At 40.9% G+C, this 21436-nt stretch overlaps 1 long non-coding RNA gene across 1 annotated transcript in view; it reads right to left on the reverse strand.

The window, feature by feature from the left end:
- LOC134419001 (uncharacterized) overlaps nt 1-18762 on the reverse strand; it is a 65664-nt gene extending 46902 nt beyond the window's left edge. Inside the window, exon 1 of the long non-coding RNA XR_010027926.1 lies at nt 18684-18762. This is a non-coding gene — a long non-coding RNA (uncharacterized LOC134419001). The remainder of the gene's footprint in view (nt 1-18683) is intronic.
- Nucleotides 18763-21436: the final 2674 nt, after the last annotated feature.

Raw genomic sequence — 21436 nt, forward strand, 5'->3', positions numbered from 1 at the left:
TGAGAATAACTTGGAGATCTTTCTGTGGTTGAACCCATTGCTTTCCCCCATCCCTAAACAGCATTCACTCATTATTTTAGCTATTTAAACCTAGTAGAAATGAACTCAGTGCCTGTGAGACAGGGAAAAAAACCCCAAACAAATCAGCTTCTGAAAATCTTCAGATTTCAAATCTTAAAGTATTTCAATTAAGAGGTCTTCAGCAGAGACAAAAGGACTGTTTAAATTTAAATCCTGAAGAAATGGCATGTTCTGTCATGTCTCTGATTCCACCCTTGTGAAACAACTCCGTGAGACTCTTCTGAGGGTAAAACAGTACCCAGCAAGGACTTCACTAGAGGCGCTCTGTCATATTTTGATGTGATGGTTGTCTACCTCTGTCCCTCTGTTTTGCAGCAAGGTGGTTTGCAGTTTACAAGCATGCAAAACACATGCACAAGGTTTCCACATCTAGCAGTGTGATAAAATTTAAAGACACTGCTGATGACTTAACATGTCCTAAAATGTTATATGTATTACTGTTAGAAATAACCCTTAAGGCAACTGCAAGTAAAAATAATGGTAACACTCTTTTCAAACAGCCTTGCCCTTCTCTTTTTTTCTTTTTTCTGCACTGAGCCAGCAGTACACTGGAAGGCAGTGCTTACCTGAAATAGCTGTCACAGAGAATTGGAATTGAAACTGGAGATGATCCAAGGAGAGACAGGGGTGAGGGCAGAGAGGAACCGGATGGGCAGCAAAATTCAAACACAAATCAGGGCAAAAGGCCTATCCTTTACACTGAAGAAAGAGACCTTCTGTTCCAGGCATCTGTCAAAAACTCAATGGTTCTGTATGATCCACTGCAAAGAGACCACAGAACTGAAAGCATCCTTTTAAACAAGCCATTGAATCTCAAGTAACAGATTTGCATTGCATGACTCAAGAGACAGAGACTACAATAACAGAAGAAAGAACCAACTTCAGGTTCAAAAGATATGCATCAATCTTTTTAAACTAATGTTAAAATAAAAAACATCTCCTTGCTAAATTATGGGGTTTTTCCTGATTGCTAAATTAATTTATCCTGCTTTGTTTTTTCTTCAGCTATATTTTCCCCTATCCTTTTCTTCTTTTCCCTTTTTATTTTGAAAAAAACCCTCAGTTTCATATTTTTCTTTCATCTGATTATATCAAAACGAAGACTGATCTTTTCCCCTACTTTCTGCACAGCTTGTTAGCTAAGGTCTCAATCCTGCAAACTCATTTGCACAGTGTATCTCCAACTGTCAGTGAGCTGAACATCCCATGTAAAAAGACTGAAAGGCTTGGTTCTGCTCAGTTCACCCATCCATCTTGTCTACCCTCACATATACTTTTTATTGAGATGTCTGTAAAAGAGCTGCCATGCACACAGGATTGGTTATTTTCTAAAGCACTTGATCTGAACCAATAACAACCATAGGTGGTTGTTCCCATTGGCTCCAGAAAGGGTGCCTTCTGCCTCACACAGAGTAACTCCAACTAATAAATTATTTAGAAATAAAAGGGAAAATAAATATGCAAAACAATGCAATTAAATAGCCTTAGTTCTTCTATTTTAAAAACTCAAACTCCTATCATTAGAATTCATCACATGAGGTCAAACAGAAATAAAGCATTTCCTCTTATTTTTGTACATTAAAATGTTCAATATAAATCAAAGGAATTGCAATAATTCATAATTTAAAACTAAAGCTCACCACATTTGTATCACAGCAGGAGGTAGTCTTCCTGCAAGAACACTCTCATACAACCAAAATTTCCCAGCTTCAGTCATAGGTTATTCTAAAGCAAAACACAAAAAAGTGATTCAAACAAAAAGGCTCAACACAACAACAACTATGTTAGATCGATGTCATGGTTTGGGCCTGGCACAGAGCCAGTGCCCCCATGAGAATACCCTCTCCCTGGTGTCTGCTGTGAGATGTGACCAGGAATAAGCAAAGCAGGCTCCAGCTTAGAAATAAAGAAAACTTTATTACCTAAACTACAAGAAAAGAAGGAAAAAAAACTATAAGGGAAAAAATTGAAAACCTTACAAAAAACACTTTCCTCCTCCCCACCACCAAAATTTCCCAATCCGATACATTCCCCCAAATCACCAACTGCCCAGTCTAGCACCACCCTTTAGAATACTCAAACTTCAGTCCATGAAGAGGAGAGGAGTCCTTCTTGCACCATAGGCTTCCCCTGGAAACACGCTGAAACCTCGTGTGCTTCCATGTCACTTGGCACCGCCCGGAAAGTCCTTTTGCTGCTTGTGACATCTTCCTTCCATGCCCAGGGCTCTCACCACTGTGCATGGACCAGAGCTGCTTCTAGGGTTGTCTTTTAAGTATGCCTTGTCTCACTCCAAAAAGGCGCAGTCTCTGCTTTGGGACATCTGTCCCCCCCCATTTTTTTCCAACCCCCTGGGGCCGAGGGGTCCCCACACTGAACCCGCCTGGTTCTGAGGCAGTGCCTCCCCCTAAGTGCAGTCTCTGTGTCACAGGAATAAAACTGGGTGAGTCTATGGCTACACAAGAAAAGTACAGCCAAAAGGCCACTCCAATCATCTCTCTCCACTCAGCCAGTCTTCTCCACATCCCTCGGCCCTAGTTCTTGGTTATCTCATTTCCTATCTTTCTTCTTATTCAGCTCCGAGGAGGATCAGCATTTTTGCGAGGTCCCAATCACGAAAGAAAGGGTTAAAAATTCAGTCTCTGCCTGTCCCAGATCTCCGGCACTCCCACACTCGCTGCTGCTCCAGCTGGGCACCTTCTCGCTGCACTCCCCCCCCTTCCTTCTCCTCCTGGCCGGCCGCTATCACATTTGTCGTCGCCAGCTCTCCCTCTCTGTCTCCTGGGGGGGGATGGCTGCCCGATGTCTCCTGGGGCTCCTCCACCCTTCCATCCTCCAAGGCCTCCTCACCCCCCATCTCTGTCCAGGCCCAGGCCTACCACAGGGCTGCCCCTCCCCTGCCCAGCAGCAGCGGCTGGACGGGGGAAGGGAGATCCGACCTCCTTCCCTCAAAGTCCCAAGAGAGCCTCCCAGGGCCGAAGCTCTGCTTTTAACCCCTGGGTGTTCTCACAGGTGTGTCCAAACCCCACTGGCCACATCAGGTGCCAATATCAAAATCTGAGCACCCATTGGTTTGACCACAGCATCCCAAAATTCCTACTTCTTCCTGGTCAAACCACCACATTCGAAGACAAAGTTTATCTTGTGAGAATCCCCAAAGGTTTATCTAGGACAGGATCCCACACGATTCAAAAAACCCATGAGACATCTTTCTGCAGTCATACTTCTTCCCAGACAGTGAAGACAGCATACAAGAGAGAAGGAAGTAAAAAACGGAAAGTTATTTCCACGCAAAGCAGTTGCAAATGATCACCTTTGGAAGTGCCCTTTTGCACCACTTCCAGCTGGTGATCCCACTACTGACACTGTTGAGAATCTTGAACTAGGCTTTAGTTAACCCTGGGAATGAACCTGAGACTACAGAGGCACCAGAGGTTTTGCAAAAATTGAAAGCAGCACTTTTACAGTCTTGCTGATTCTACAAAAAACTTTGAAAATATAAGTTAGGTGTATCCTTGCACACTCTATACTTGTTTTGCTTACTCAAGGAGTACTAGGAACGTCATTTCATTTAACCTGGTCTGACAATATAATGGCTTGAACACAAAGACCATCCCCACCCATGCAGACACCATCATAACAAAACATATTTGCATGCAGGAGTGCAGTTCAGTACTCCTTTCTCACCATAGAATAGTTTGGAGAAAAGTCCATGGCAGGGCACATCCTCCTGGTTTAATTTCTAAAATGGGCTCAGAAGCAGCAGCACCAGGAGACCATCACACATCTGCAGAGATGCTGAGCCATTAAATCTGTGCTGTACCACTGATCTCTGAACCTCTCCTGTGACCAGGGGTGGTCCTTCCAGCACTTAACATTGACGGGGCACTCAAAAGTATTTCTGATGTTGCAGCTGGGTCCAACCAAAAGATTTTTTGCTCTACAGTTTCACTGAAACCAAAACTCTGGGTTTTTCCTCAATCAACCAAATTTATTCTATCTTTAACTCTACTTTTTACGGCGTAATTACATCCCAAGGTGAAGTGACAAACTTTCAATCACCAGTTTTAACACATACGGGCATAAACAAAAGAAACAAACAAATAATTTGCTCAGCTTGTGCTTTGTGAGTAATAATTATAATTTCACATGTATCCTGATTCTTTAGGATTATCACTTAATTAGCTACATATAAGTAGAGTAAATAATTGGTGCAAGCCCCACTGGAGGCTGCTCTTGGCTCTAAGATGGATCCTCAAAAGAAAGCCTGGCAACTGGAAAAAGGCAGCTCTAACAGCCACCTGCTTTGGATCTGGCATGAGTAGATGGACAGAGGCTTTTAGTCTCTTTCAGGATGCTACTCTGCACAGTGGGGTATTAAAAACAGCAGCTGTGATGTCAACACGGTTCTTTGGAGTGCTTTCAAGCCTCGTTTCTTCTCCTCAGAATGGGCACGTTTCAGGAGCTACAGATTAATTTCAAGAAGGTACCAAAGGTTTCCTTTATGCTGTATACACTTGCAGTAGGATATTATTTTCACATATGTTACGACAGAATGCAAACTGCAGATACACCATTCTTTTGAAAACATGGCTCCCATGACATTGTCAGTACAGGTGCATCCAGACCCTCAGCACAGAAACACCACAGCCCCTTTTCTGGGGTCTAGGAATCGGTTTACATGCAAATGGTCATGATACAAGTGGATTTTTAAAAAAGCACAGCTAAAGGAATTTTCTCCACTGGCCTGTTGAAAATCTCTTTATATGACTAGTGGTGAAGTGTATTTAAGAGTACTTTGTGTTTTCCTGGTCTGTGACAGCCTTGGAAAGTGAAATCCTGTGACTGTCACAACCCTTGGAGCTAGCTGGAGTGGCTGACAGGCCCTTGGCCTTTTGCCTGAGCAGATACCCGCTTTTACTATTCATCAACAACCAAACCGTGGCCAAAAACAGGCAGCAAAGGATACAACCTGTCATTTCAAGCTCTGTAGGTACCTCAGTCCCTGAGGTGGTATAAGGGTAAACCTGGATGTAAATGGGAGTGCAGTCGAATGGGATGAAGCTGGACCCTTCTGTTTTTACTGTAGTGCAAACCACAGGAGAAATTCGTAGTGTCAAATGAGATTTGTGATTCTTTCTATTTTGTCAAGACATCTAAGGCTGAAGAAACATAAGATCTGTGGATCAAAACATATAAGAATACTTGAGGGAGACCCTGTGAAATCAGTCAGACATGTTTCTCACCATTTTATAGGACAGAAGGATGGAGGTGTACAAGCACGTAGTCACAGTAGTCCCAGCAATTTTCTTAATTCCATCTGCCTACACTGTGGGGAATTTTCCATTTGAAAACTTCTTAAAATGAAACAAGAAATGAGGATTGCTGAGGGCATTATGTAGAACACAGGTCCTTGTAGTGTGACCCTGAGTAAGCCAGCACTTAGATTTTCCAAGTGGATGCCTGTGCCTGCAAAAGAAGTGCACGTGTTGGTGGCAGATCGGACATCTGCCTGCCCACAAGTCGTGGCTCTTTGGTCTCTTAAACCCACATATTTCAGCTCACAATTTCCCTTGCAAAAATGTTTGCAATTTAATTGCAAAAGTCTGGCCCTTAGTATTTTGTGAGTGAGGGATATGACACTCTCAGATGTACCAATAACATTGGTGAAGGCAGGAAAAATGGAGACAGAGAAAACACACAGCAATATTTCCGTTTTGGGCTTTAAAGAGAGCTTCTACAATACTAGAAAAGTCCTGTATGAAGAAGCTGAACTATCATAGAAATGGATTTTAATTGCTCTCTTCACTGTATTTTAGTATGATATCAATTTGTGTGCCAACTAAATGCTGTCTGAATTGAACAGTGCCCTGACAGAAGCTGCCAAGGTACTAGATAATTCTGTGCAAATATAGGTATTCAGAATTAGATCAGAACATTTTTGACACTTGCTCTATCTCAAGTTGCTAGGATAGTGCTAATAAGGAGTTTTGAAATCCTTTCTGCAGCACAGCATCTATATCACAGAACATTATTCTATTTTCCTTAAATAAGCAATCAATATTAGCCACCCGGGAGAGCACCACTTGCAAGCTCTCCTTGCTGCCCCATCCTTCTCTGCTTTAGCACAGGATACCTGCTCATGAGCTAATGCAGCTACAGAGGAGACACACGTGTACCTCTACAAATGCGCTGCGCACCATTTCCCTCCTGTTGGCGCATCCTCTGCCAGGCAAATGTGAGAAATGAGTACAGCATCAAGATTTTCGCTGCCAGCTTCCCTCCTCTACCAGCTGGGAAGAGTGAGGGCAGGGGCAGACGGAACCGAGAGGCTGGTACTCGTCTCCCCAGCAACAAACCCGCCACTTGGCTGATGTTCCACTTGAGTGGCCTGCCGGGATGGAGAGGAGCCTGGCCGCTCTCCGTGGGGGCCCGCTGGCCACCACTGCTCCACTGAACTGACGGCTGCTTCGCTGGTGCGAAACCGAAAATTAAAAACTGTGGTGAACTCTTTTCTAAGTGAACTGAATTAAGTAGCAGGCGAGAGCACCTCGGAGCAGCTTCCCACAATCCCAGCACTTAGCTGGCATCGCTGCTGATAAGGAAGCGCAGGCGGTGCTGCTTTTCAATCCCCCTTTGTGGGCTTGATCTTATTACAGAAAACAAATTTACCAAGCATGAATTATCACTAAAATTCCTAATGCTCTGGCAGAGAAGAAAGCCTGATGCAGACACCAGTAAATAGGCACGTCTGTGGATGAGGATGCCTCTCCTCTGCACGCTACTCTCTCCCAACTTTTGGCTACGTGCTGCCGCTGCGAGAATTATTCAAAAGATGGGCTGCAGAAAAAGGATCAATTAATCTGCTGAGCGAGCTTTCGAACCCATTCTCAATGCCGCTGACAGCCGGAGACCCCCTCCCTGCGCTTGGTAATTACCCCAATATTTCCTGCACGCTTGTTTAAACGGCTTACACCGGGGCTGCCTGTGAAGAGGAGCTCTCCCTGCGCCGATCTGAGGCAGGGCAGAAAGGCAGCTTCCCTTATCGCTCTGCTTCACTCCATCTGCAGCCAGCGGGGCGCTGCCTAATCGCCGGCCCTGGGACAGGGACGAGCAGGCTGGGGGATGCAGATAGATGTCACACCAAAGGAGACCGGGACTTTCCTACCGCGCTGGTGCCGCGGAAAACTCATCACGCTCTCGCTGTTTCAAAGGAGGGAGAGGAGCCCCTTTAAACCAGAGGCCTGTCCCTTAATTATACAAATGCAGCGATCAAAGTTATTATCTGTCCTTACAAAGGCCGGAGATTTAATTGAATGGTGTGTTGCTACCTTTGAGAGAAAGTGTTCAGTACTCCTGGAGAGCAAAGTGCCAGGAGGGGGGAAAATGGAAAAAGAGAGAGTGAGCAAGAGGAAAAGAGCAAGAGGGAGAGGGATGGTGTTTAACAAGGAGGCTGCTTTATATGGAAATGTAATGAATACGGTTGATAAAAAAAGGGAGAGACAAAAGTTGTGAAGTTTCAAGCTGTGAAAGAACTTCAAAGTGTATTCAAATGTCACATTGATTTTTCTTCAAATCTCTGAGTCGTAAGTTTTTCAAAAGAGGAATATGATCCCCTATTTTATCCACTAATGTTTTATCTACAAAAAGGGCAAAAAAAGCACTATGTTTTCCTTTCACATGATATAATCCCTATATTGGAAGCCTATTTATTTTTTTTCCCAAGCAAAGATTTTTTCTGTGTCTTTGAAAGTGGTGAGGTCTTCACCACATTTGTGTATTGTGTGTTTAATTCTGGAGAATTCTGGGTCTGAAAACCTGCTCTAAGTGGAGAAGAACCATATCCAGGTGGGACCTTACTACCACAATACTCCAAGGCAACGCTTCCTTTCCTGGAAGGAAAAAATGTGACAAGTCTGGGAGCAATCTTCCCGTGAGACATGAACCAACAAGTTTTTGTATCACAGTAGTAATATGTTGGCAAAGTAGTAGATTAAAATTATGCTAATTACTAAGGCAGCGACACAACCTAATATGCACAACTTAGCTCTAAATGAAAATCGGCCGCATAATGGTCTATCATCTTCAATGGCCTACCATGGATCTAGGAAGAACCCTTTTCATGCCCCAAAACACTAACTACCAATTGTGTTATATGTCTGCCACTATGATAGGTTGGTAGACATTCCAGATAACATCTCTAAGAAGCAGAGCATAATTAATGCCAAAATCATTAGACAGAACAAAAACTGCTTTATGGTAAATTCTGAATATCTCAAGCAGTTCTTACAACCTAAGCTCCTACAACAATGTAAAGGAAAAGTTTCTGCAGCACTCACAGTTTAGTGATTACCCTGTAAAAATGCAAGCCTCAAAAAGAGGTGAATGCAAAGCAAAACAAATATATTTTGAGAAATCTTAAAGGTTTTGAGTGAATGGTTTCATAGTCTTCCAAAAATAGCTTTCATCATTTCTCACTTGGGATGATCACAGCACTAGGGCTGCAGGAAGACCACAGAGCACACCTGTCTCAGGTGACTCACATGAATTCTTACACTTGGCAAAAGAAACTGTCATTGCTTAGGAACCTTTCTCCTTTTTCGTTGTTTTGTTTGTCCTTAAGATTTAGCCATCTTGTTGAGAAATCACAAAAATGGATCATTCTCTTCTTTATCATGTCCAATTCCCTTGCACATGGATTTCAGTGCTAGTAATACTAAACTCAAGCAGAATACTCTCAGATTTATGAGCAAAATGGCACAGAATTTGGGTTTCTTACAGAGATTTGCATTTTGTCATCAGCTAGTGGTGGGAAGGGAAGAGTGTAATTACCTTAGACAAGGTAATACAGGGACAGGATCTCAACTACACTTTGTCTAGAGATTGCAGCTCTGTCACTTTGTAGAAGGGCAGGAAGGTTTAAAATACTGCAGTGCTGTGCCAAAATACTTATGAAATTGTCAGAATCTGTCTTTTAATTACTATTTTGAACATCAAAAGGTACTACTGTACAATACAGGAGTTTCTAGTGAGAAAAACCTTGGATACATTTCTAGTTAACCCAACATAAAATTTTTCCAAAGGCTTCAGTAACAATCCTCATATGCATGATGGAGTTCTCCACTCTTTCTGTTGACAGTTCTGAAGTCAAAATAACCATAAGTAAAATTTGTGCTACAGGAACAGTACCGGTCCTGACTCTGAGGCGGCCTCCCAGGTTTTCTTGAGGAAAACCTTTGGTGGAATCAGCATTTGCAAAAATCCCTTTTCCCCAAGCCCTTTCTGCAGGAATAAAGCAAGCCTTCAGATATATCCTCCTGGGTTATGTAGACTGTAGATCAGTCTTTCCACACAGGGATTCCAGTGGTCTTTCCATGGGGATTTAGACTTGATCTAGTGCAAATGCAGATGGGACATGTGAGCAGTCAGAGTCAGGGCTGAAAGTGTGATGCCTACAGCAGAAAAATTGAATTTTAGGAAGGAAGTTTTGCAGATGCCTTTGATGCCTGGTCCTGCTGACATGGATCTAGCAGGACAGAACTATGGAGCCACCATGAATGAGACCTACTGAGAGAAAAATCTAAACCAACCAAGTAGGCACCACAATGACACAGCAGAAAAGAAATAATTTACTTTTCCTTGCCCAAAGCATTCAGATGAATGAATAATTCTTTTAAAACTGTCAGTCCTCTTTGGCTTTTTACATGATTCCCAAGAGCTTTTTGCTCTCTGTGCTTCTCTTTCTTTGACCACTTCTGCTATCTCTGTTCACAATTCTGTTCCTATAACTCACTCACTACTCAGGCAACACTAATCAGGGAGATTTTCTCAACAGGTGGTTCAAGCCCCAGGAATACCTGCTAAATTTCTAACATAATTGGAGATAAGATCTGAATAATGCTAAATGTAATTCCCCATCTCAGTATGGAAATACCAATTTGTCTTGCTCCTGCTTTTAATAGAAATCCATGCTTCTTAAGAAAACAGAAATATGCCCTTCTTGTGCCACATTTTGAGTTACCTATGAGATAATTGACATAAACTTCACAGGGAGAGGTTTATTTGTTATTAAATTCCACTGATGAAAAATTTATCCGAAGTAGAGCAGGATGCACTGAATTTCCTATGGTTACTGCCTAAGATAAAGGATTCTTTTGGAAGCTGAGGAGAAAAAAGGGCTGCCATCAGGCCTAGGGACCATCACAAATCTTAACTTGCTCATGCTCCATTTGTTCGGTGTATTTCCTTCACCCTGCCTATTGTAATGCAAGCACACTGCATTTTAAAGTGAAATAAATATCTTATCATGACAGACATTACTACTGCAGGTTTGGACACCTGGTGTGATAAACTCCTTCCCTGCTGCCTCCCAAGATGTTAACACTGGAAGCCTTCATTTACATCATCCAGCTCAGTAACAGCAAACTCCCCCTCCAATGAACCCCTCTTCTAGACACTCCTTTCTAGAAACTTCTTTAAAAAATCCAAGAATATTAGAGCCATTCAGTTATGAATCTTTTTCTAGAATGAAATTTCCGACACAATTATGGCTGTTTTTCTTCCAAAGATTTCTCTCATGCCAGAGAGTCATTATTTACCCCTGTAGGAGATGCCACAGTTTGGTCTAAAATTATAATTAACTAATACTTGGATTGTAGTTGGATTGTTAGTAAATTTCCTTGAAGCTGAGATTAAGCTTATCAGGCTGCCATTCTTGAAACTGATCTTTTATTCAGTTAAAAAAGAATAATAATTTTTATTCTAAGTACAGGCTAGATTTTCCCTTTTAAAAGGAACAGCTGCTATTTTTAATGATTTATTGCCAGTATCTTCCCTCTCTTGCACTTTATTTCTTTCAGAACCCCCCGATGAATACCATCTGGTTCAAGTGATTTACTATGCTTGCATTTCATGAGCTGCTCCACGACATTCCAAATTAAGACAAGGAAAATATAGTCTGAGTTTCAGGAAAATATTTCTGACAGATCTATTAGGCAGTGGAGTAATCTTTCAGTGGGAGTCTCATTGTCTGAGTCATTTATAGCAAGACTGGACAAAGCATTGGTAAAATATACTTCAGGGGGCAATTTTGCATAAGCAGAAGGATAGTATAGATACATGACTGAAATTGAAAAAGACAAAAAAATTTAAAGGAACTATTTCCCATTGGAAAATGCAGTTCTGCAGACAAAACTAGAAATACTTTACTAAAATGTGTGAATTTTGGTGAATACTATTGAAGAAAAAAATAAAAGGGGGAGGAATTATAATGTCAAAATGTCATATTGAATTATTCTCTCAATAAAGAATTTCATTTTTTAATGACATTTTTATCTACCCTATTTCTATACTACATTCTGAAGCAGAAATCAAACTAAATGCTAAATATTTCCAATTCAGCCCAAATTTATTGTTCGTCCCTCCAGAATTGTACTTCCTAGAGAAATACAGAAAAGCATAGTTTCTTTCCTGTCAAAAATGAAAGCAAATAAGAAATACAACTTGACCACTGAAAATTGCCTTCCAACAGCTTCTGACAGTTTTCCATGGTAAATGACATCTCTTTGTGTTCCATGTTTACAGGACATTTCTCCACATTTCCCTTTCACTTTGTCATTTCAGTGCCTTGTGCCTCAGTTCCTTCCAGATTAAAAGCAATAGAAATGTGCATTTTGCTCTGGCTGGACTGAAAGGCATTTCATAACAGTTTAGATTTTTATTAGTGAATTTCTTTCTCATTCCCTGTGGCTTGGCTACTTGCTTGTCCTCAGGTTGCCCTGCAGTTTTATTCTGCTTTCATTGATGTGTTTTATCCTTCCAACTGTAATATAATTGGAAATCTTAATCACAGCTGAAATAACTCCAAAGACAGCCTTGAAGAAATGGTCAACACTGAGGTGAACTGTGTAGTTTTTTCTAAAGCGTGGCTGGTCACAATATTTCATTGAAGCCTATCTTTTTCAAGAGTAAGAGACAAAATACAGGTTCCTTTTGTAAACAAACAACTTTCAAAAGTGTCAAACCCCATGTTAAATTTTGAAGTCCTGGGATCTGGCCAGTGCTTAACAGCACTCAAAATCACTGAGTGCTGTTATTTGTCCTTAGAAGCACAAAGTCTTGATATTTGAAGACTAACTGTTGCTTCCTCTTTCTAAAGGAAGCAGCTTTCTGAAAATGGTTTGCTTACCCCTTGATCTACAGATCCTGTTGGGTCTTCCCCTGATTTAATCTCTATTTGACGCCTAATATCTTCCACAAACTTAAAACAGGAAGCTGAAAAATCCATACATGCCTGGACTCCCGTGTACATTCCTCCCACAGTGAGGTTTTCTCCCTTTCCTCACAAAAACACACTCTTCTGCCACCAGTTGTCTCCTGCTCTCAGTGGTGAACCACCTTGCTGTCTCTAATGAGTCCTTCATGCTTCCCACACACATCCTGCTTCCTTGGAGACGATCGGGATGGCTGGAGGGTTCCTTTCCTGTTCCCTGGGCTCCATCTGTCCTTCACAGAGGACTGGCAGAGGGAAGCATCTCTGTCCCCATCTGCAGAACCAAGCTGCCTGCAGGCAAAGCACCACATCCAGCCATATCTGATATCTTAGCAACTATCTGATCATACTTGCTAAGGATAAGCTTGCTAAGGGCCCCCAGCTCCCATGGGTGGTTTTGAGGATCTTCATCCACTCCTACATTTTGTCCCAGTAGAAGGTAGATGCAAACTGGGCATCTTCTACCTTGTATGATGCTCTGCATCAAGAGACATGGACATTTAAGAGGGTATGGAAAAAGGAGGTGCTTGGTGGCCCTATTTGTCAGCTTTTTAACAAAGAGAAGACCAAAAAATAGCTACCAGGATGCTCACACAGCTTTGAGAAACTTCCCTGAAGCTGAGCTGCAGCACAGAAGGTGGAAGGAGATCTCCGAGTTCTTTTACAGGTAGCAACTTAGAGAAATAATGTCTCATGGTTAATTTGGTAAGAAGTGAGAGAAAAAAGAAAGCCCCAGACGGGTAGAAAAAGTGATTGAAAGATTGAATTTCTGAAAGATTTCTTGTCATAGTGCACATAAGCACACCAGGCTGCATGGATCTGCTGTAATACTGAAATCACAAGCACTTATCTGTACCAACTGTAATATAAATGCACCACTCTCACACATTTTCAACACACCTCTGGATCGCTTTAGGCAATATTTGAATTAATTGTGTAGCTTTTTAATGTATATTTTGCACATATGGGAGTGCAAAGAGTAAAACTTGAGTAAGAGAAGAATAGTTGAAACTAAGTCCTAGAAGTATAGGCAATGGATCAGGAAGAATTCTTATTTAATCTTTGATTTAAAAAGCATAAATGGAATCACTTGCCACTCTACTTATGCAAAAGAAAAAATGAGGCAAACATTACCAATTTTACTGAATCTACATTAGGAAGGACAAGTCTCCTGTGAAAACAGTGCTGAGGTATAATTGACCGTGTTACCTTCTAGCTTAAGGGCTAAGTTACTGCCAGATCAAAGAGGTCAAGTTGTAAGTAACAGTGGTTATTTCAGATTCAGGGAATGTCATTAAAGTTAAAAGCAGTTGTAATGCAACTTAATGCCTTTGCCTGTTTTATTTACATCTTATTCCTAGCATTTAACAAAAAGGTTATGGAAAAAAATAGCCACCTGTAGGCAGAAGGGAATTTCATTATGATCTCACTTTTAATTATTTACTGTTAAATGGTTATATTCTGACACACATTATTGCCTTACTCTGTGAATACTTTATCTAGTTTCGACAGTACTATGTCTTTACGCCCATAAAATCAAGAGGATGGGAATTTCACTTTTAAATTCTGCAGGAAAAAAAATCACTGCAGTTTATTCTGGATCAGATCTACTGATTGATGTTTGCTGTCCCACAGAGAACTAGACAAAATATTTCTAGTTCTTTGGCTACTACATGCCTCTTTAGATACATAATGATTCCAGAAATGGGTACACTGTCAGTAAAGCAGCATCTTTGGATGTGTGTCGCTTACCTTAAAAGCAATATTTTATTATCAAGCTAAAAAGTCATATGTCTTTTCCACTAAATGGGAGAGGTGAAAATCAAAGGAGAATATTGCAAATTACCTGCAAGTGGCCATGCTGTTCACTGATCATCTGTAATGCAAACAAAATGCCCAGTGCACAAAAAACAGCCTGCACAATTCCAAATCCAAAATCTAAGCAACTCCATTAAATACCTTCAACAGTTGAAGTCAATTAATTTGGAGTGGCAGCATACAAGTAGCCTTATTTGTTTTATTTACGAGTTACTTGTCTCAGGTCTCACCTTCTATTAGGAACTTAGGCTGCTGCCTCTAAATACATGGCTTCTTGAAAGTGAATTTTAGTGCTCCTGAGAGATACTGCAGTTTGATTTCTGACTCCAGGTCACAAGACTATCAAGTGAATTTCTATTTTCTCACTTTTCTGGGCAAGCAGGTCAGGGGGTCTCCTGTGAGACTGATTAAACTAGACAAAAAGTGGATCGTGCTCTGGTCTGGATAAAAATACATGCTTGAGAATCAGAGTGGTAAAAGCTAACACCAGTCCAAATAGTCTTGTAAGGGGTAGGAGGACTGGAACGCAACTGGCTTACAAGAACATTTTAATTACTCTAACTGTAGTTTCATCTATACAGAAATACCATTAAATGCCTGGTGGAATATTTTCATGCCACATCTAGATTCATTAGCTCATTTAAAACGCAGTGCTAAAACCAGTGCATTAGCTGAGGTCATTACAATACTGCTATCAGATCATTTCGGTGCTTATGCTAATTAAAATGATGGCACTATAAAAGAAGAAACCCATCTTGTGAGGTTCAAAGGCACTTTTGGGGAGAGGATTTACACTCCCTTGGCTGCATGCCCCCATCATGTCCCCTGAATGGGGCTGCCCTTGTGCAGGCCCTTGTTAGGGGTAAGTATAAACATATTTGTAGAAGATGGTGTCCCAGAGAAATACAGAAGTACTGGCAACTTGTCAGAACCTAGGATATTCCTCTGGCTGCCCTGGAGGACTTGAGACCCAGGTAGGGGGCTCAGAGACCTTGGCACAGAGTCAAAGACACCTGTGCCTTCGATTTTAACCCATGGAAACAATTACCAACTTTGTGCCAAGAGTTACAAGCCACAAGGGCTTGAATAGAATGACAGTGAATTTACCACAGGGTGGAAAAGTAGAATTTTGGGGTTTTTAGAATAGGGGTCCAAGAGGCAAGATGGAGGAAGCTGGGCATGTTCTGTCTTTCTCCTTCTTATTCTTGTCCTCCATCTTCTGCTGTGATGGTGGCACTTTTGGATTGGTTTAGAGTAGAGACAAACTGTCTACCATAGGTGACAGGTATTGGAAAATTATTGTAAATAAAGTACACGTAGTTTTTAGTATAAAAAGATAACACCGCCCCAAGGGCGGTCAGTGTGCCTCCACCCGACCTGCCAGACAGACCTCGGCGGGTTGGAGAAAGAATTTTATAGATAAGAAATAATAAACAACCTTGAAGAGCAGAACCGACACATCTTGGCTTCTCCTTCTTTGGTCTTGGGGATGGGAAAAAGAGACTTTCTAACACCTCGGGGTCATCTCGACACCAGGGACCTCGTCAGCAACTAAACATTTGGTGTTTAGTTTTCCAGGGAAAGGACAGTCGTGAGAAGTCACCTTGGTTTGTGTAGTCCCTGCCATAGTAGACACCAGGGAAATCCTGCAGACCACTTCAAATCAACTGACTTTCCTGTGACCAGTTTGAATCTTGAATCCCTACTTTAAGCACTTTTATGCACGGTGTGACTTGATTTACCTTCAGAAACTGAGAATTTTTTTTCTCCTAATTTTCTTTTTTTCACAAGCACTGAGGTGAAAGGGGAGAAAAATGCCAACAAGTGTTAAGAACCCATTATGAGGTTCTCCCAGGTGCTGCAGTCCCCTGTTGCTACCAGGAGGCAATAAACATTTCATACTTAGACCCAATGCTGTGCCTTCTTTAGAACGCAAAATTACTTTTACTCCCTGCAGCATGGTTAACAATAAAAAAAACAACTCTGATATAGCTGTAACATTTGTAAAAACAGCTACTTTGCAAATTCTTTTGACATAACTGCTATTTCAAAGTCTACAAAAGGTTATCATGGATTAAGAGTTATGTACTAAATCTGACTGGCCATTACAACATAATAGCTAGATACTTATGATGAAATAATCATGTAGGTAAGATAAAATTAGCTTCAAATTCTTAGCTTTACAGAGAAAATTCCATTACAGATTTCATTTTTTAAAGCTTCTCAGTCAGAAAAAACAAATATGAAAAGGCAAAAAGATTCATCAGTTTTTAAATGTATGAGAAGTTACTGAAGCAGAACATGAACCAGCCTGTTTGTAGTTTTATGAAAGAAATATTCAAAGTGTAGTTTAGACCTTTCTTTTCACCGAGATCATGTTCTATCTTGTATTCCTGCTTTGCTATATTGTATCAAGAACACAAAAGTCATATTGGCCGTGATTACAAGAGATTTTATAGTTTTACAGCTTCATACACAGGAAAGTGCTATGGTATTTCTAAGCAGATTAGAGAGCATACACAGAAATTATGTCATTTCAAAAAATGAAGAGTAGGATTGATTTTCATTGAGTTGAATAAAATTTTAATGGCTGAGATGATAAGTGGAATTCAATACACATCAGAACTTCACACTTTAGGTTAGAATTAAAGCCACACCTTCCTTAGGGGACAAGTCTAGATGAGATTCTGATAACTGCTTAAGTAAACTTGAGTTTGGCAGCAAGCAGTTCTACCTGAATTAAGAGCCACATACCCCCTAACGTGATGTCTAACTCCAGTGCCACTATAACAACCTAGTGCAGAGCATGGGGAATTTTTCTGAGTGGCTTGATTTGATTTCTTTTTTCAGCAACACATCTAATCTGATATAAATATTGCTGTGGATGCCTTAGAGCTTGTATACTTTGATACATTAACCCACCAGCTAGAGAGCAAAGATAGTTTATTCCCTTAGACCTGTAACAATATGATTCCTCTAGATGGACTTCAGCCCTGTGTATCCAGGAGTGGGTCTGAAGCAATGACTTTGATTAAAAAGCTCTGTTTCATACCCAATTTTTGAATCATTTGTGCTCCAGAATTAGATCTTTTGATTACAGAAGGTGTTAGCACAGTTCAGAGAGAAAGATGGGATCCAAAAAGAGTCATGAGTCAATTAGACATAAAGATGCTGTTGTGGATGGTGGACTCACCTAAGTCTTCTGTTCAATAATAGATACCAAGGAAAAGCATGGGAAAAGGCCATTAGGGTGGAAAACATTATAGGATGGAGGAGAGACTAGCCAAAGAGGGAAATGGAATTTAAGACTAAAAATGAATAAGATGTCATTCTCATAGGTAGAAGAGAATAACTCAGGCTGAGTGCCTGGATTGATGTACCCATTAACCTGAGAACATTGTGGCACTGAACTGAAGTTTTAATTCTTCTGCTGTGGCAGGGACAAAGATAACTGGGAGACCAGGTAAGCGTTCCATGAAAGCAGAGTAGCAAAGCACATCACTTGTATAATCTTCTTGTGATTTCATATTGGGGTACCTCTAGGCTCTCAGAGCACAAAACCTCTGCATTCCTGGCTTGGGTCACACCTCAGCTGTGTCTGGGCTCTGCATTCAGTCAAGAGCCAGGCATGAACCTGAATGTCCTGTTGGTGAGGCCTTTGAAAGGATACAGCCCCCAAAACTAGCCTCAGGTCATCTTATTAGGCAGCTTGTTTTGAACAAGGTGGTGATGAGCAGCCTGTGACAGGCTTGTGCTCCTTGCCAGCCACCATGCGTGTTCCCAGCAAAAGACAGTAGGAAGTTAAGAAAGAAACTGAGGCAGTAGCTCAAGTTCTGATCTTTAGTTTACCTTGGTTTGCATCCAAGATTCTCAAAGGAAAAATGAAATACTAAAATTTTGATTCAAAGACGGTATAGTATTCTCAAATATGTTCAGGAAAGGGGATAAGGTAATTATCAACAACATTTATAAACACTCTGTGTAGAAATTTGTATGCACATCTGAAATAAGTATTTTATCTAAAAATAAATATTTCTCCTGCTATTTACTAAGTGAAACCTGCCCTAATAGTGTGAATTTTAGGCCCTTTTGAAATGAGGTGACATTTTTATACATGTGTCCATAAAGTGATATAATTCAATTTATGGAAATAGCAGCGGAGTCTACTTTGTTTGTTTGTTTGCAAACTTGCCTTGGTATTATCTGCCAAACCCCAATTAAACATACTTTGGTATCATATAAAAAGTGTGCATATGCACCAACTAAGCAGAAGACTTAATTAGCTAAAATATGCCAGCTCCATACCAAGGGAACGATGAATATTCATTGACTCAGTTACAAAACAGGTAATCAACTATTCCCTTTATGAATTATGTCAATAGCACCATCAGTTACTGCGTATTTTCTCAGAAAGCAATTTTTAAAAAACATTCAAGTGCACAGTTCATGCCTCTTGAGAATTATACACACACACACACCATCTATATGCATTTAGGAATATAAATAAGCATACCTGAAATTATTCTGGGCTTCTGAACACCATTAGACACTTAAAAGTGCAATGGTCCTAGAAACTGGACTTGGCAGTTCACATTGAGTTTCGTTTGTACATTCAGGACTCAAAGTTGAAAGTACACAGGATCAACACATATTTTGCGAGCCCATGGGACACTTATGCAACCAGACTGAAGGCATGCAGAGTCCGTATTTGTGAGAAAAGTTGTTCCTTCAGGCTGAAAGGGGAGTAGGAAAGCAGAGCATGGCAGAGGAAAAAACAATTCTAATGCAGAAACAAAGAACTAAAATTTTGCTTTGCTTGCTGTTAGTCTGTATGAATAAGAATCATACCTTTTCTGCCCCCTCATTTCATGGAGGTAAGCTCTGCAGGCAGCTGTATTACCCTACAGCTTTGCTGAAACTTATTATTTACTGCTGTATGTCACCACTCAAACTTGTTGTGCTGTGTGTGAAAATCACCATAGATGACAGAGAATGAGTCCCTACATCTCCCTAGAACTAGCCCATATTACTTTGGCATTTTCCCATGATAGCACTTAGCTTTTTCCTACTTAAAGCCCTAGTGATTAAGAATTGAATTGCTTGTAAGAAGACACCTTGCCTCACTGAATTGTTCTTACAGTTACTGAAAGGTCTCTGAAAATTACCAGTGGTGGCCAGTATTTCTCTTCCTGTGGGCATCTGCGACACAGCTTCAGGATTGGGGAAAAACGGAACACAGCGAAAAGCAGAAGCTGTGCCAAAACCAGAACAAACTACAGCCAAAGGCCTGGTGGCTTCTGGATAAAAATGAGCATGCAAAACCAAATCCTGTCTATATGTCAATACAACCCTCACTGTATTGTTAGCACTCCCTTAAATATGTAAATATTTATTGCTCTTCTAGAGATTGAGGTCACTTGTCTCCATAAATTCTCAATAGGTACGTGATCAAATTGCGGAGGTTCATTTTCATATTTATTGTATTACCAAAGATGCAGTACTTTTAGCATCTGCTTCACATGGTCCTTATTGCTGACTGCAGAGAGAAATGTTAGCAGCTCTCTCTAAACTGCAAAAATAGCAATTCTCAGGAAAGATGTTAAATCAGGGTAGCTACTATGCTTCTAAACAGATAATACAGACATTGTATGATTTTTGAGATTTTAAGTTGGTTTGAAAATTAGTGAAACTCAAGGTATTTATAACGTGGGAAATGAATTGGTAGAGACTTTTCAAAGAAAGTTGTGGCAGATGTTTTTGTCTTTACAAATAGTTTTCTTGCATTATGGCCATCAGACTCTGTTAAACCAGTTACGCTTTCCAGGTTCTTAGGGAACAGTAAACAAATAGCATGGAATTATGAAACTGAAAATATCATAGAATCATTACAGTTGCAAAAGATATCTAAAATCACAGAGTCCAACCTTTAAGCTCCAGGAATAGAAGAAAATGCCCCAGAAGAAAGTTTTAACACTAATTTTGTGAAAGTCCTGTGCATGGGCTGGACAGAGAAAGAGAGGGATGTGTGGCATTTCACAGGACACAGAACAATAAAGTTATTTCCCTGGATCTGCTCCTCCTTCACACTGACACCGAGCTGTGACTTCACAGGATTACAGACTGTTTAAGGTTGAAAGGGACCTCTGGAGGGCATCTGATCCAATCCCTCTGCTGAAGGAGGCTCACCTAGGGACAGCTACCCAGGACCACAGCCAGCCAGCCTTCAAGTATCTCCAATGGCACAACTGACAACTGTATAACAGTTGTAATCTTGTATTAGGAGATGAGAACCATATTTCATAATAGAGAAAATTAGAGAAAAATGGAGAGAAGCAGGAACTGATTCTTCTACTGCTGCTCAGTACAAGGGGTCCAGTGAACACAGGCACTCCTGCTCATTTCCCCAGACTTTGATCTGTCTCCCTTAGGTTTACGTAATTTGTCCTTTGAAAATTTACAGTCTGCACCCAGCCTTTCACAGTCCTTCAGATCTTTGCACTCAGTTTCATTTTCTCATCTCTTCTCTTTCACTTTGCTGCTTCCTGGCCCTTAGTATACTCTTTCTCTACAGCCAGACACCAACCAGTCACACAGACATTGCTATGCCCATTCACCACAGAATTCTGGCTTTCTTTTTATTTGTTTGTCCAAACTTATTTTCTTTATATGTGCTATTTCATCTTCCTGTTTGCCCAGTCCCAGCATCTCCTTCGGGCCCTGTATGATTCCTCTTCATCTTTTCATACCTATATTCTCATGTGTGTTTTCCCCCTTCAGCTAATTCCCGATTTGACTTAATTTTGTGTGTCCTACAAAAACACCCCTACTCCATAAAAACCCAGTCCTGGTCTATTCTAGTTTCTCTTCCAACCTTCCTTTTCCTTGAATCCAATAGCTGATTCCCTTTTCTACCATCTTTTTTGTTACTTTTTTCCTAAACATACCTATAACCTGAAACTAGAACAGATTTTCTGATGAGCAAGTTTTGTAAAGCTTATAATCTTGGAAAACTCATCTTGTACCATAGTCCTCCATGCCATAAATTGTACTGAGACAACTCTTTATTAAGACACGTTAAACCACACCACTGAAGCTTCCAAAACAGAAGTGTTGGGCTCAATGGATTCTATCCCCAAGATATTCAAAGAGTTTAGCGGCATGTATCTAGCCTTCTAGAGCAGAGAAGGTCAGAGTCCGGCTAGCTGAGGTTAAGGCTGACACCTCGCTGCATAACCTGCCAGCACCCCTCGGTGTCGTAAGGCCTCG

The sequence above is a fragment of the Melospiza melodia genome, chromosome 5, assembly GCF_035770615.1.
Source record: "Melospiza melodia melodia isolate bMelMel2 chromosome 5, bMelMel2.pri, whole genome shotgun sequence".
NCBI classification, from domain to species: Eukaryota; Metazoa; Chordata; class Aves; order Passeriformes; family Passerellidae; genus Melospiza; species Melospiza melodia.